The sequence below is a fragment of the Lepidochelys kempii genome, chromosome 10 (assembly GCF_965140285.1).
Source record: "Lepidochelys kempii isolate rLepKem1 chromosome 10, rLepKem1.hap1, whole genome shotgun sequence".
Lineage (NCBI taxonomy): Eukaryota > Metazoa > Chordata > Testudines > Cheloniidae > Lepidochelys > Lepidochelys kempii.
In genome coordinates, this window is record NC_136389.1 from 64,313,504 (window position 1) to 64,328,356 (window position 14,853).

The window sequence follows — 14,853 nt, forward strand, 5'->3', positions numbered from 1 at the left end:
AGGCTAGCTCTGCAGCCCTGCCCCTTCTGCCCGAGGCCCCATCCCTTCTACGCCCCCTCATGGAGATGGATTACCAGGAGCGCTGGGAGAGCTCTCTCCCAGCGTTCGTGCACGTCCACACTCGCACTTCAAAGCAGGAGCGCTCCCGCGACAGCGCTTTGAAGTTTCCAGTGTAGCTGTGACCTTAGTTAAGATTCAGTCTGCATCTGCACCTTTGTCACACAACAGTCAACTCCCCCAATCATCTCAATGGGATCTTAACTTAGAACTCTCTTTGGAGAGTAATTTAAATGTTGACAACATTAGCGTTGTTGGGAGCTCTTTAAGAAGATTTTAGTAGATGGCCAAAAAGCCATATTTCTACAATGAAAAAAGAGGACGTCTTTTTCAGTGGCCAAGTGAAGGCAGAAGTTAGAAATAAAATAAGTAATGGAAAAGGGGAAATGAATAACAATATAAATTAGAAGTGATGAAGTATAGAAAATTGATAAGGGAAGCTAAAGACCTCAGTGAATTATCTATGGCTGGCAGTGCCAAGAAATATAAAGAGGATTTTTTAAAGTATGTTAAGAACAAAAACAATCCTAGAAATATATAAGCCTATTCATAGATGGAAATGGTAAAAATGTTAATACTTATGCTGAAAAGGCAAAGGGTTCAATAAATATTTCTGTTCTGTATTTGGAAAGAAATCACAGGAAGATGAAGAAGTATTTTTGAGTCTATTCTTAACTAAGGAGGATGTTAAACAACTTATAGGGATAAACATATTTTAGTCAGCAGGACTAGATAACTTGCATCTGAGTCCTGAAAGACGAAGATGAGGAGATATCTGGCCCACTGATGTTAATTTTTAATAAATCTTGGAATGCCAGGGAAATTCCAAGAGATTGGAAGAGTGATACTGATGTGCCAGTGTTCAAAAAGGGCAAGTAAGAGATCAATCCGAGGCAAAATAATGAAAAAGCTGATACAGGATTCAGTTAATAAAGAATTCAAGGACTAGAATATAATGAATGCCAATCAGTGTGGTTTTATAAAAAACAGGTCATATCAAACAAACCTGTTTGATTCTTTGGGGCAGTTACAGTTTGGTTGATAAAGCTAACTGCATAGATGTAATATACTTAGACTTTTGTAAGGGGTTACTGCACAACAGTCTGATTGTTTTTAAAGTACTATATATCAATAAAGCACACATTAAATGGATTAAAAACTGGCTAACAGATCTCAAAAATTTGTCATATATGGGAGATCATCACTAAAAGAGGGGTATTTCTAGTGGGATTCCACAGGACTCAGTACAAGGGCAGATGCTATGTAACATTTTTATCAATGATCTGGAAATATATATAAAATCACTGCTGATAAAATTTGCAGATAACACAAAGACTGGCGGAATGATAAATAATGAGGACAGAGTAATCATGCAGAGCAATCTGGATCCTTGATAAGCGGGGTCCATTCAAACAAAATGTGTTTTAATATAGCAAATGCATAGTTGTATATCTAGACAAAGGAAGGCAGTCCATACCTACTGAATGATGGCAATATTCTGGAAAGTAGTGACTCTGAAAAGGATTTAAGGGTCATTGTAGACAAGCAACTCAACATGAGCTCTCCATGCAAAGTGGTGGCAAAAAAGGGCTAATGCGCTTCCTGGATATATAAATGTGAGGACTGAGTAGAAGTAAGGAGGAGATTTTACCTCTTTTTGTGGCATTGACGAGACCTGTATTGGAATGCTGCATCCAGTTCTGGTGTCCACATTTTAAAAAGAATGTTAAAAAACTGGAGAAAAGGTGTAAAGGAAGACCTACGGAAATTATCTGAGTGTTGGAGAAAATGAAAAAGCTTAAAGGGTTCAGTCTCTTTAGTTTATCAAGAACAAGATTGAGAGACAAATTGGTTACAGTGTGCAAGGACTGGTGTTCACTAGAAAGTTAGGTCAACCCAGATACATCACTCAGGGGTGTGAAAAATTCATAAGGTGCCAACCTTATCCCCAGTGTAGACAGTGCTGGGTTGACAAAGAATTCTACCACCTCTCCGGGAAGTAGATTTACTATAGTGGCAGAAGAATCCTAGTGTAGATGTTATCCTATGTACCATCATGAGGAGAAAATACAGGATAGTAAAAGGCTCTTTAATCTAGTGGAGAAAGGCATAACAAGAACCAAAGGCTGGGAGCTGAAGCTATACAGCTTTAAATTGGGAATAAGGCACACATTTCTAACGGTGAAGATGATTAACCACTGGAATAAGGGAAAGTTGTGGATTCTCAGTCTCTTGATGTCTTAAAGACTGGATGCCTTTCTGGCTGATATGTTTTAGCAAGACATAAGTTACTGGGATCAGGAGCAGAGTAACTGGGTGAAATTTAATGGCCTTTGATATTCAGGAGGTTGGACTAGATGATCTAATGGGTCATTCTGGCCTTAAAATCTAAACTCTATGAAACCAATTTACTTTACAGGTGGAGGCAAGAGAGGTGAGAATAGGGGAGGGAGGAGGAATAAATAAGCCTCCCTTCAAATTTAGGAGGCATGAGAATGAGAAACCCATCAGATTTGCAGACACCCAAACAAATTATTTAAGTAGCTCTAAAAGGACGCTATAGCCTGTTTGGTCTCCTCTTGGCCTTAGTTACTCAAATGATTTAGTAGCAGCATCCCTAGGAGTCAAGAGTGTCCAGAGTAGAACAGATGGGCATGATAACTTTCAGCAAGTCATCCCTTGAGAAAGATACAAGGCCCAGCCATCATTTGAAAAGATATATGGAAAATGTCAGGTTTCTCTGGGAAACTTTCTGTAGTTAAATGAAGTACTTTTATTTTAAAATGATACTCTTTTGAAAAAAAGTAGCATAAAAATTTATAGATATAGTTAATATGGGGTGGGCTAAAGAACTTTATCAGTATATTTTCCTTCCCCTCTTTTGTGCAGAGAGAGGAACTGGGTCCTTGATCTCTCTCAAATCTATCAATTGTTCGGTCCTTCAGTCAACTGAAATGCAAATAGGAGGCACAGGTAAAAGTGCTTTCACCAATTTGATCGGGAGGTCACAATCCAAGGTACCCCAATAACTTATAGGGACAAAGACTCGATTGATTGTGTCACTGTGCATGCAACGTACTGGCACAAAACTCTGACTATTCTCTCAGGCTGTGAACGAAGCAGTTTGCCAGCAGAGAGTTCTGTCTCTGTCTCCTTGCCAAATTCCCTTTATCAGTGGACCCTATCCCCCCACCTAGAAATTACCCCACAGGTATGGCTCTGATATTCTCCCCAGTTTTACCCGACAAAATGCCTCATGGCTCCTGATCTGCCAACTCCAGGTCACTGGCTGATGCTATCATTTCTGCCCCCCAGTACCCTCCTCCACACAGTATCTTCCTCCCTACCACTCTCCAGAAAGACCCCCTGATCTGATTGCTATGCTCCTCCTTTGTATTTGTAAAAGGGAACCTTTTGTAGTTTTCCAGCATATTTTTTTTCTTCATTTTTAAAGGGCTCTCTTTGGTCAACTTGTTTTCCAAAAACAAACTGAAAATTAGGCTGGTTTTAAACTGGGTTTGTTTTGGTTTGACCATGTGTGGCTCAAACCCATTCACTGACTCGAGAAAAACTAGAGAAAATTAAAATTCACCACTTTCCAAGACAGCTCACATCTCAAATATAATTGCTCGTGTAAAGCATTAGATATTGTGCTATTCACTGATATTATAAAGATGCAGCTAATCTGCATAATACATTTAATAATATTTATTTGCATGCCAGTCCCACCCACTTCTCTTTCAAATTCCTATGTCTACTATTGCTCAAAAGTGCACATTAACCTGTAGCACAGTAATGTACAATGTCAGTCACTGTTCATTGCTTTTTGTACTGGAAAAGTCTTCTGTTTGTTAGTCACATTTGGGACCCTATCTTTGCTCTCATTGCAATTTTGCCTTCACATTCAGTGGGAGCAGGGTTAGGCCTTTTGTGCATAATCATTTTCACAGTGTAACCACTGGTGAGAGGTAGCAATTTAGCATTTGGCTTTGGAGAGTGGTTGTGAACTGATAGAAGATAAAAATGTGTTCCTGTTAGTTATCTTTCAAGGACAGAGTTAGTTTGCCCATAAGTAAAGTATCACACTTTTTTTTACCACTACTTTGGGGCTTCAGACAACTCCCATTAACTCAGTAGAAAGGCTCCCATTGACTTTAATCAGAACTGGCTCAGGAAATGTTGAAGAGAGCTTAATTGTTGTATGGAGCTAAAATGTCATGGTGAGAGTTACTTCGTAAATATCATTGATATAAAAACAGTGTAATAAAATTATTTAGTTGTACAGATATAAGAAGGACTGCCATTGACCAAAACACTTTTTACCTTTTTCTATTAATTGTTATGCTTAAAAAAAGGGGGGGGGAGTGTGAAGTGAAACTAAATCTGAAGTTTCAGAGTAACATCCGTGTTAGTCTGTATTTGCAAAAAGAAAAGGAGTACTTGTGGCACCTTAGAGACTAACCAATTTATTTGAGCATAAGCTTTCGTGAGCTACAGCTCACTTCATCGGATGCATACTGTGGAAACTGCAGAAGACATTATATACACAGAAACCATGAAACATTGTTTCATGTATTATTTCATGGTCTCTGTGTATATAATGTCTTCTGCAGTTTCCACAGTATGCATCCGATGAAGTGAGCTGTAGCTCATGAAAGCTTATGCTCAAATAAATTGGTTAGTCTCTAAGGTGCCACAAGTCCTCCTTTTCTTTTTGTAAATCTGAAGTGAAACTGTCCCATTGACTAAGTACAGGATGACTCTATTCTAGTCCAGAAATGAGAGATGGATTATTTGCCTGATTTTTAGTTTTTAAATCTGTTGTTTCTTTAAAACAATAACAACCTCTCCTCCCCAGGTGGTGGTGGTGGTGTGAGTGTGTGTGTGCCTAAATTAGGAGACTGACCAGAACACAGTAACAAAGAGTGCATCTGCAAACACAGATTTTCATTACTTGCATTATAGTTTTTATGTCAGGTTATCTTACTTACATATATATAAATGTCAAACAACAGCAATGATTTGCAGCCAAATGGAAAAGATTATTAAAGCAAGGGTGTTGCCTAAGTGCATTTTGAAGGGACATATGAATGACATCTGAGATATACTGGGCACTAACCAATCAACTATTGCAAGTGAGGGAGCTGTCTTGCCATTGTACGTAACACAGCAACAGACTTTGGGATCTAGTCCTCTGTTGTTGTGTGTGTAAAATTCCCATTAACCTTAATCAGAACTACATATGCACATCATAAGGTGACCAGATAGCAGTTCTCACTTCTGATAGAGATAATTTCCAGATCTTGCATGCTTCCTAAAATGAAAGCAGCCAAAAATGTCACTAGAAATAGCTCTTGTTTAAAAGTAAAATAAAAAAATTGTGTATATAGTCTTATGGACTTTGTGATGGAGTAGCCCCCATAACAGACCAGGACCACATAGTGCTACGTGCTGTACAAATACAGATCAAAAAGATGGTCATTAGATTGTAAACTTTTTGGGGCAAATACAAACCAGGAGACAACAGATGGATAGATGGGCACACAAGGACAAAAATGGGACAATATTTGGCAAGATTTAAACTAGCCTGGATGAAAGGCTCTAGAGCAGTGGTGGGCAACCTGTGGCCCATGTGCTGCATGCGGCTCATTGGGGTAATCATCTGGCAGGTTGAGAGACAGTTTGTTTATGTTGATCGTCTGCAGGCATGGCTGCCCGCAGCTTCCCAGCCAATGGAAGCTGTGGGAAGTGGTGCGGGCCGCAGGGACATGCGGGCCGTGCCTTCCCACAGCTCCCATTGGCTGGGAATGGCGAACTGCGGCCACTGGGAGCTGCGGGCGGCCATGTCTGTGGGTGGTCAATGTAAACAAACTGTCTCGCAGCCCGCCAGCAGATTACCCTGATGGGCCGCAAGTTGCTCACCGCTGCTCTACAGAGAGTTAAAAATGGTGCCCACGCTATGGGCCTAAGTGACATACAGGATGGTGTTATTGTCCACAGTGATTGAGAGACTCTAGTCCGTAGGGACGGAAGCATCCAAGGCAGACACTGTTACACTGAGGGAAGGGGTAAAGTGGGGCCCAGTTACAACCCTCCCTCCCCTGAGCACCCAGAACTGTACAGGGGTCATTAGAACTCCAGAGTTGCCTCTCCTCCCCTCCATGTGGCCTTGGAGGAAAGCTGCAGAGAGGAGTAGCCAAAGACTATAGCCAGTAGGAGCAGAAGCAGCCAAAGCAGGGAGCTCTGGACAGTCAGAGAATTTTTTTAAGTTTTGACTGGACTTCCTCTGCCCTATTCTGATGGGCTGGTTGTTCAAACCCGTTCCCTTTTCCCTCTCCCTTCCTAAACTTCAGTCTCTTCACTTCAGATTAATTCAACACCTATCTCCCTTCCCCTCTTCTATCCTGTTGAGTCCCCCTTGCTCCCTTCCATTCCCTTTTTTTTCCCCATTAAGTTTATCTCCCTCCTAACTAACCCATGTCACCCTCCAAAAAATTGTGGAACTAATATGATGATTGCCACCATCACATTGTTTGCTTTACTTGTTGTTCTATCCCTTCCCCCACCCAGTGTCTGTCTAGTCTATTTAAATTGTAAGCTCTTCAGGGCAGCAACCATCTATTCTGTGTTTGTACAGTGCATAGTGCAACGAGGACCAATTCTTGGTTGGCCAGTAGACAGTAGTGTAATAATTAGTGCTATAATAATAACATGATGATGATTAAGAATAATAATAATAAAGAAGGGATGGGAGAGGGCTTGTCGAGGGGAAATTAGAGGTTCAGTTTTGTCTGTGTTGAGCTTAAACGGATAGCTGTACATACGCTCTATGCAATGTTGTTGTAACCATGTTGGTCCCAGGATATCAGAGAGACAAGGTGGGTGAGATAATATGTATTATTGGACCAACTTCCGTTGGTGAGAGAGAGAAGCTTTCAAGCTACACAGAAAGCTCGCCTCTCTCACTGGCTGAAGTTGGTCCAATAAAAGATATTACCTCACACCCCACCCCACCCAGTCACTCTGTCAAAGGCAGGTGAAGATTTTAATTTGGACAAGAGGAGATGGGTCTAGAGTAGAGTGGTAGACCTGTACGTAACACAGCAAGTGGTAGACCTGTGTACCACGTAACACACAGTGGTAGACCTGTACGTAACACAGCAACAGACTTTGGGATCTAGTCCTATGTTGTGTGTGTAAAATTCCCATTAACCTTAATCAGAACTACATATGCACATCATAAGGTGACCAGATAGCAGTTCTCACTTCTGATAGAGATAATTTCCAGATCTTGCATGCTTCCTAAAATGAAAGCAGCCAAAAATGTCACTAGAAATAGCTCTTGTTTAAAAGTAAAATAAAAAAATTGTGTATATAGTCTTATGGAATTTGTGATGGAGTAGCCCCCATAACAGACCAGGACCACATAGTCATCAGCATAGGAATGTGATGTGAGTCATCAGCATAGGAATGATAGGTAAATTTGTGTTTGTGGATGAGATTACTAAGTGATAAGGTGTAGAGGGAGAAGAGAACTATGACCATAGACAGAGCCCTGCAGAACCCTCACAGAATGTTGGAGGGAGAATGTGGAGGAGCTTCTGAAAGACAGGTTGAGGGTGTGATTAGTGACTTAGGAGGAGAGCCAGGAGAGGACAGAGTCATGGAAGCCATGGGGCAGTAGTTGGTAAATGAGGTAAATGGTGGAGGGAGGATTACATATGAGAAACTAAAGCACGCTTGTATTGTAAGTGGAAAGCACAAGAGGAGAATAAGATTAAGGGTACGACTAAAGGAGGACATGAGGGAGGTCAAGAGACAGAATGGGGTCGCTGGAGCAAGAGAAGGAGTTAGAGGAGAAGAGCAGATGAGAAAAGTCTTTGTCTATAACATGGAAGAAGAGGGAGAGAGTTGTAGGAGGGAAGGGAAGGTTATATTTTGCCAGTTTTCTCTTTGAAGAAATCACTGAGATCCTGTACACAGAGAGAAGTGGAAGCAAGAGGAGGGGAGGGTTTGAGAAAGGAGTCAAAGATAGCAAAAAGTTGGTGGGGATTGCAAACATGCGATTCAGTTAGAGTGGAGAGTTGCATAGCTTGGAAGATGGCAGAACTGAAGGAGGAAAACACAAATTTGAAGTGGAAGAAGTCAGCCTGGTCCATGGGATTTCCACCAGGGATGCTTCACAGTGAAAGAGCAGGAGTAAACGAAGCAGATGTTGGAAGTGAACCAGGGCTGGTTGGCCCTTGAAAAGTGTGAAGGGTGGAGAAAAGTAAAGCATGAAGAAAATAAACACATGTCAGTGGAAGAAAGGGAAAGGAAAGCAGGGAGGAGAGGGTTGAGAGTGGAAGAAAAACCATCAGTGCTGGTAGGCTGGAAGTCACAAAAGGGCTGGATGAAGATGAGATCAAGGGGGCAGAAAAGTGATTCTGAAAGAAACAGATGATGGTCATACAAGTGGAACTCCACAACAGAGAAACCAGAGACCACCTAACTAAGGGAAACATAGCACATTAACAGAAAAAATATCTAGTTTCTACCAACAGGAGACAATGAAAGGTGAGATTATTGGAATCCACTTCTATGATACCAAAATTGTAAATGTAGGTTATTATGGGGGTATATTTTATTTAGTACCTATTGGCTACATGAAATTTCTTTTTGGACTGTTTTTTATGATTCTTCGTGAAACAAAGACTTATTAAGTTTAGTTGGCAGCTGTAAGGTAAGGTAGAAAAAAATAAGCTGTGCTTGTTTTTCTTAAAGCAGCCTTTGGCAGTTCTCCATCTTTTATTTCAAGCTGATGAGACTCAGAAACAATGATTACATTTACTGCCTCTGGAAACTTCTAAACCTCATTTTTAGATCCCATTTATTTTAATGAGAAATGTCGTGAAGTCCAGTTTGTGACCTAAATCAATACAGTTTAGTGAATTAAGTCGTCTTTCATGAAGTACAGTAATAGTGAACAACCAACCTTCTGCTGATGAGCTTGGCAAACTATAATAAATAAATATTACGCTAAATAAAGATTGGCACATTTAGTCTACACCATATGGGCCCCCTGTACAAATAATTCAGTGGTGGATAACACCTTTTATAGAGTGAAAATATCATCAGTATTTTTTATTGGAAGGAGTTTTTTGAGTCTTGGGTGTCCAATCCAAATATTTTTTTTTGTTCATTTCAAGTTACTTTTACTTTGCAGCCTCTGTTTCCTTTACTCCAAGGTAGTTAACAAGACCATAAACCATGGTTTATGCACAAAGAGCTTGCAATGATATATTTTTCTTAATAAAGAAATTGATTTCCTTTCATTTGTTTCAGAGGTTACTGACCAAAAGAATGTAACAGACTAACTCACTGAAAAACGTCTTTGCTCCATCTTCTGCATTATATCCATGTCTGTAGTCACAGTTGATGGTCTCCATCTCGGTGGCAGAGCTAGCAAGAACAGGTGAAGATACCTCCTTTGCCAGCATATGTGGCACTGCTATCATATGAGTACAACCAGGCTCCTGACTACCTGTTCAAACTTTATATTATGCCCTTCCTTTCCTGCTTTCCTTTTCTTCTCTTCTCTTTCCTGCAGGGATCTATGATGCAAGCTAACTCTTCTGTTGCCTTTCCACTCAACATAAGTCAAATTCAAACAAATTCTTAAAATATGTTCTCACTTTACACATTATTGTCCGAGTCTATCCTCTTTGTGGTAGATTAGATAGAGTACCATCTTCATACCAAGACTAGACACATGTTTTCTCCTGTAATACCTGGCATTAAGGGAGACACAATGGAGGGTTATTTTGTTGAACTGTCTAGACCAGGGGTCAGCAACCTTTCAGAAGTGGTGTGCTGAGTCTTCATTTATTCACTTTAATTTAAGGTTTCACGTGCCAGTAATACATTTTAACGTTTTTTAGAAGGTCTTTCTCTATAAGTCTATATATTATATAACTAAACTATTGTCGTATGTAAAGTAAACAGGGTTTTCAAAATGTTTAAGAAGCTTCATTTAAAATTAAATTAAAATGCTGATCTTACACCACCGGCCCGCTGCCAGCCTGGGGTTCCGTTCACCTAGGCAGGCAGCAGGCTGAGCGGGACTTGCGACCAGGATCCTGGCTGGCAAGGGGCCAGCAGCCAGACCGGCAGCGGGCTGAGCGGGGCCGGCAGCCGGGACCCCAGACCAGCAGTGGGCTGAGCTGCTCAGCCCGCTGCCACTCAGCCTGCTGCCGGTCTGGGGTTCCATCCACCGGCTCCTGCCAGCCAGGGTCCTGGCTGCCGGCCCTGCCCAGCCCGCTGCTGGTCTGGGATCCCGGCCCTGCCCACATAGAGTGGGTACCTACCTTCTCCCTGGTTCTAGCCCATTCTCTTCCTCTCTCTCTGCACTGAGCTGAGGGTGGGAGTGCACTGAGCACAGGGCTGGGGGTGAAGGATCAGGCTGGGGGTTGGGGTGTAGGGTCTGGCCAGGAGCTAGAATGAGGGAGGGGGCTCAGGACTGGGGCAGGAGGTTTGGGTGTGGAGTGCTTAGCTGGGCAGCATTCATTTGGTGCGAGGGGTGCAGGTAGGAATGTGGGGCGGGGTGCAGGAACTCCCATTTGGTGCTCAGGGTGGGGGTGAGAATGTGGGGCGTGCAAGAGTCCGGGCATGGGGTGTGGTGGGGGGGCTGGGTATGTGTGTGGGGTGAGGGCAGAGGGCTGGGGGCATCTGAGGGAGGTGCAGAAGTCAGGGCATAGGGTGTGGGGGGTGCTGGAGTCAAGGCTGGGGTCGTGGCGGGGTGCAGGGGTCAGGACAAAGGGTTGGGGCATGTGAGGGGGTGCTGGAGTCAAGGCTGGGGTTGTGGGAGGGGGATGCAGCGGTCAGGGCAGAGGGCTGGGGGTGTGGGCTAGGGTCGTGGGGGTGGTCCCAGCCCCCTTCCCAGAGAGGCTCATGGCAGGGGGCTGGCACTATGCCCTGATTCCATCCCCCTTCCCCAAGGCCCCGTCCCCACCTCTTCTCCGCCTCCTCCCCAGAGCACCCAGTGCGCTGCGGCTCCGCTTCTCTCCCTCCTCCCAAGGGCCATCAGCTGATCAGCGGCAGGGAAGGAGAGGAGGAGGGGCAGGAACCCAGCACGCTGGGGGAAGAGGCGGGGGAGGGGGAACTTGCCTGCCCTGCAGCAGCAGCCAGCAGGACCAAGCTTCTTCACCCTGCCCCCGCGTGTGGGGGAGCACAGAAGAGCGGGCTGGGGCGGGCAGGATTTTTAATGGCACGTTGCTGCCTGCCGGGATCCCGGCCTGGGTTCAGCAGCAGGCTGAGCGGGGCCGGCGGCTGGGATCCAGCAGGCAGCAGCGTGCCATTAAAAATCAGCTCCCGTGCCGTCTTTGGCACGCGTGCTATAGGTTGCCGACCCCTGGTCTAGACAAACAGCATAATTTTAATGCAGAAGTTATAAAGAGATTTTTGTCCATTGTAATGGACTGTTATAGGAATATCTAGTTGTTACTACTGTTAAAGTACACTACAATGTTCAATAAATTTATGCCCTAAAGAATGACAAACCAGTGCAATGAACTACCATCCATGTTGAGGATGATGCTCAAATATCACAAAAAGCATACATTGTAAGAAAAAAACTACGTCCTTGTGGGCGTGGGCCAATATATATTCTGTTATGACAGTAATGCTAGTAGGCAAAATACAAAGCTATGAGTGCAACATATTTTGTTACCATTCCAGCATTAACAACTGTTTGTCTTAAAATAAGTACTGTATTGGAGAGATTTGGAGAATTTGAACCAGCAAACACTTTGGTTTGAGAATCACTGGTTTCTCATCACAATGAGGGGTTTGCATTCATTTTTCTGTTCATATATAAATCATAATTAATAATATTGAATAATATTATTCAATAATAATAATCTCTGAATAATATTGAATTTTGTCTTCAGCCTCTGCAATTTAATTGATGATAAATTGTGACACTTTGGGCAGAATGAATGGAGGAGCAGCAGCTGCCTACCAGAGAGGAAAACTGATGATTTGGCACTCAGCAGATATCTTGTGGTCATCATGACTTTTATCTGCAGAATCATCAATTTTCTTCAAGGTCTGTTCCATTTCTTTGGCAGGAAGGCATATTTCCAAGCAGTCTTGAGGATGAGTTCTTTATTATATTTCTCACTGCTTGAATTTCCTGTTCAACTGCTTACCTGTCAAAGCAGAGACAACCTGTAACTCTTGATGGTGGGGGAGGGGGCCCACAATTTAAAGGTTCAGGGGCATATGACTGACCCTCGCATTGCCTCTGGTCCCTTTTCCATCACTCCTGTGCCTCCCATACCCACTGCAAGCCGGCACCACTCCCCTCATAGCTCCTTCCCCACTTACTTCTCCCATTGCCTCCCTGATGCTGGCACAGCATGGGCTGGTGCAGACAGCTATTGCTGAGCAGGTAATTACAGCTATGGGCAAGGAAGGGATGGGACTCAACTCAGAGGGCTTTACCATGCCCCCTCTGGCAAAGATGTGCTACCAGCCCCATCTATCTTCCCTGCTCTGGGCGCCTCCTAGAGGGAGCACTAGGTGCCAGGGCCTTTCCCATGCATGTCCCCCTCAGCGGGCTTAGCCCAACTCGCACCCTGGTAGAAGTTGGGGGGGCAGGGCACAAATCGCCTCTGTTTCAATGGTAAACTGGGAGTTGAAAAGCAATTCTTTATTGCCATGAGCTGTGAGCGTTTGAGTCTCTGAATATGTGCCAGCATCTACAGAGGATGCTATAAAGTTCTGGCTTTTATGAATTTCTAGGAAAATCCATAGCAAGCATTGTTTGCAATGACACAACGTTGATGGAAATTCCTTCTGGTGTTTCTCCTCCTGTCTCCAAGCCATTGGAGACTGCCCTTCATTTTTCTCCACAGGTGAGTCTATATAATTTTATATTTTCCTTCTTATCTATTGTTAAAGGTCGTATATTGACCATAACTCTGCTGTATGGTTTCATTATTCTGCTTTCAATCCCTCTTTAATAATTCTTTAGTTATTACAATAGGGTTGGATTTATTCACAGGTTTGTTATTCGTATCTTACGTAATTATTGGAATTTACTACCTGGTCATAAGAATCTTTTCTTCTGCCTTTTATCATGATAAGGAAAAAACTAACAATATGTTACTACACTGTCAAAATATACTTGTCCCAAATAAATAGGCAGTTGGAATTTTTAGAAGACTGATTGTCTAAATTTTAAAAGTAACAATAACTTATGTTTATATACTTCTTTTCATCTCAGAAATAGTCTGATACTAGGTGCAAACAACTCAGAAATTGGTTGTAGAAGAAATTCTATAAAGGTTTGACCAGCACAGAGAATTTTGAAATATTCCAGATGTTATTCTCTCTATATTTTATTTTCATTCCTTACTCCTGGGGGAATTCTGCGCCAATTTTTTTTAAAAATTCTGCGCACAATTTTTTAACATTCTGCAACATTCTGCATATTTTATTTGTCAAAATAACACCATATAATCAAAACAGTTTCAATTATTTTTGGTCATTTATTTCAAAATACCTGTCAGCAAGTATGCCCTGTAACTCCACTCCCATTCAGCCCCTGCCCTAGTCTGTTCTCCCACACTAGTCCTTATGAGCCCCTGTCTGACACCCCCCTGATCCCCCAGCGCCCACACTGTCTATCTCCGTATAGCCCCTATCTGCTGACCTGGCCTGACAGGCACTGCGAAGAAGGCAGGCTCTTTCTCTTCCCTAGCTGGCTGGGAGCTGCTGATGTGTTCTATTGCCACAGCCCCCTCTGGTGGGCAAAAGACAGAACCACAGGAGTTATTTTCTGCTGGGACCTGCTGCTGTTCTTGTGCCACCGCGCCCTGTGGTGGGCATAAGGCGGAACTGCAGCAACATTTCAGCAGAAGCTTTTTTCTGCGCAAAATTTTTTAAATATGCATGGCTTATTAATTATGTACATGCAGTCGTGCAGAATCCCCCCACCCCCAGAGTAATTCCTTAATGCGTGCTCCTGCACACACTTATTTGAGCAATTTTCTTCATTTGAGTAGTCCTACTGATTTCATGGGAATGATGTTACTCCTGTGCATATGTGTTGGTAGGATCAGGCTCTTAAACATTACAAACATTTTACAGAAATTATCATGCAGGTATCAGTCGCTCATAGTTCCATAAAAATGTTTGTTAATAGAGAACTAAAAGTCATAGATACATTAAAGCATAACATGTGGGGCATAGCCTGACTTAGCAGGTGAGCAAACGTGCTAATTTAATGTCTTTTGTTTTTGATAGTTCATCTCTTCCATTTATGACTGAGTGCCACTCATAGTTAAAACAATGTCAACAGGTAACAATGTGCCCAAAGCTTTGTAAGCTGAATTCTCTCTCTCTCTGCAAATTTGTCTGTATCATTCCTGTCATAATGGACACAAGCCCCAAATATACAGGCTGGCCCTCTGAATGATGATCTCCAGATTCTGGAGGAAATAATTTTGAAGGTGAACTAACTTGAAATAAAAATTGGGCTTTAGGATAACAAGATGGAGTGAAAGAACTCTCATACTAACAGTACTGAATCCAGAATAGATACCTTTGGGGATCTGTAAATGGGGAAAGAATAGATGTCACAAAATAGATGCAGAAGGAAGGGTGACAAAGTACTAAATTACAACTGAAATATTCAGGAATAAAGCCATATCTGTAGTTTATGATGATAAAATCTCTCTATATATGCAGTGTGCATACCATATATTATGGATCACCCATTAGAAATGAAAGGGCATATAGAGTGCCCAGCAG

General features: G+C 42.6%; 1 protein-coding gene across 19 annotated transcripts in view; it reads left to right on the forward strand.

Moving 5' to 3' along the window:
- The window catches only part of SEMA6D (semaphorin 6D), a 276,265-nt gene that overhangs the window by 29,681 nt on the left and 231,731 nt on the right, over positions 1 to 14,853 (forward strand). For 2 of the 19 annotated variants that reach the window (XM_073303916.2, XM_073303919.2), the window contains exons 2-3: positions 9,382 to 9,511; positions 12,841 to 12,953. The exons of 16 other annotated variants lie outside the window; for them this stretch is intronic. The gene's annotated coding sequence lies outside the window, so the exon portion shown is untranslated. The remainder of the gene's footprint in view (positions 1 to 9,381; positions 9,512 to 12,840; positions 12,954 to 14,853) is intronic. One more of the 19 variants, XM_073303920.2, reaches the window with a different exon arrangement.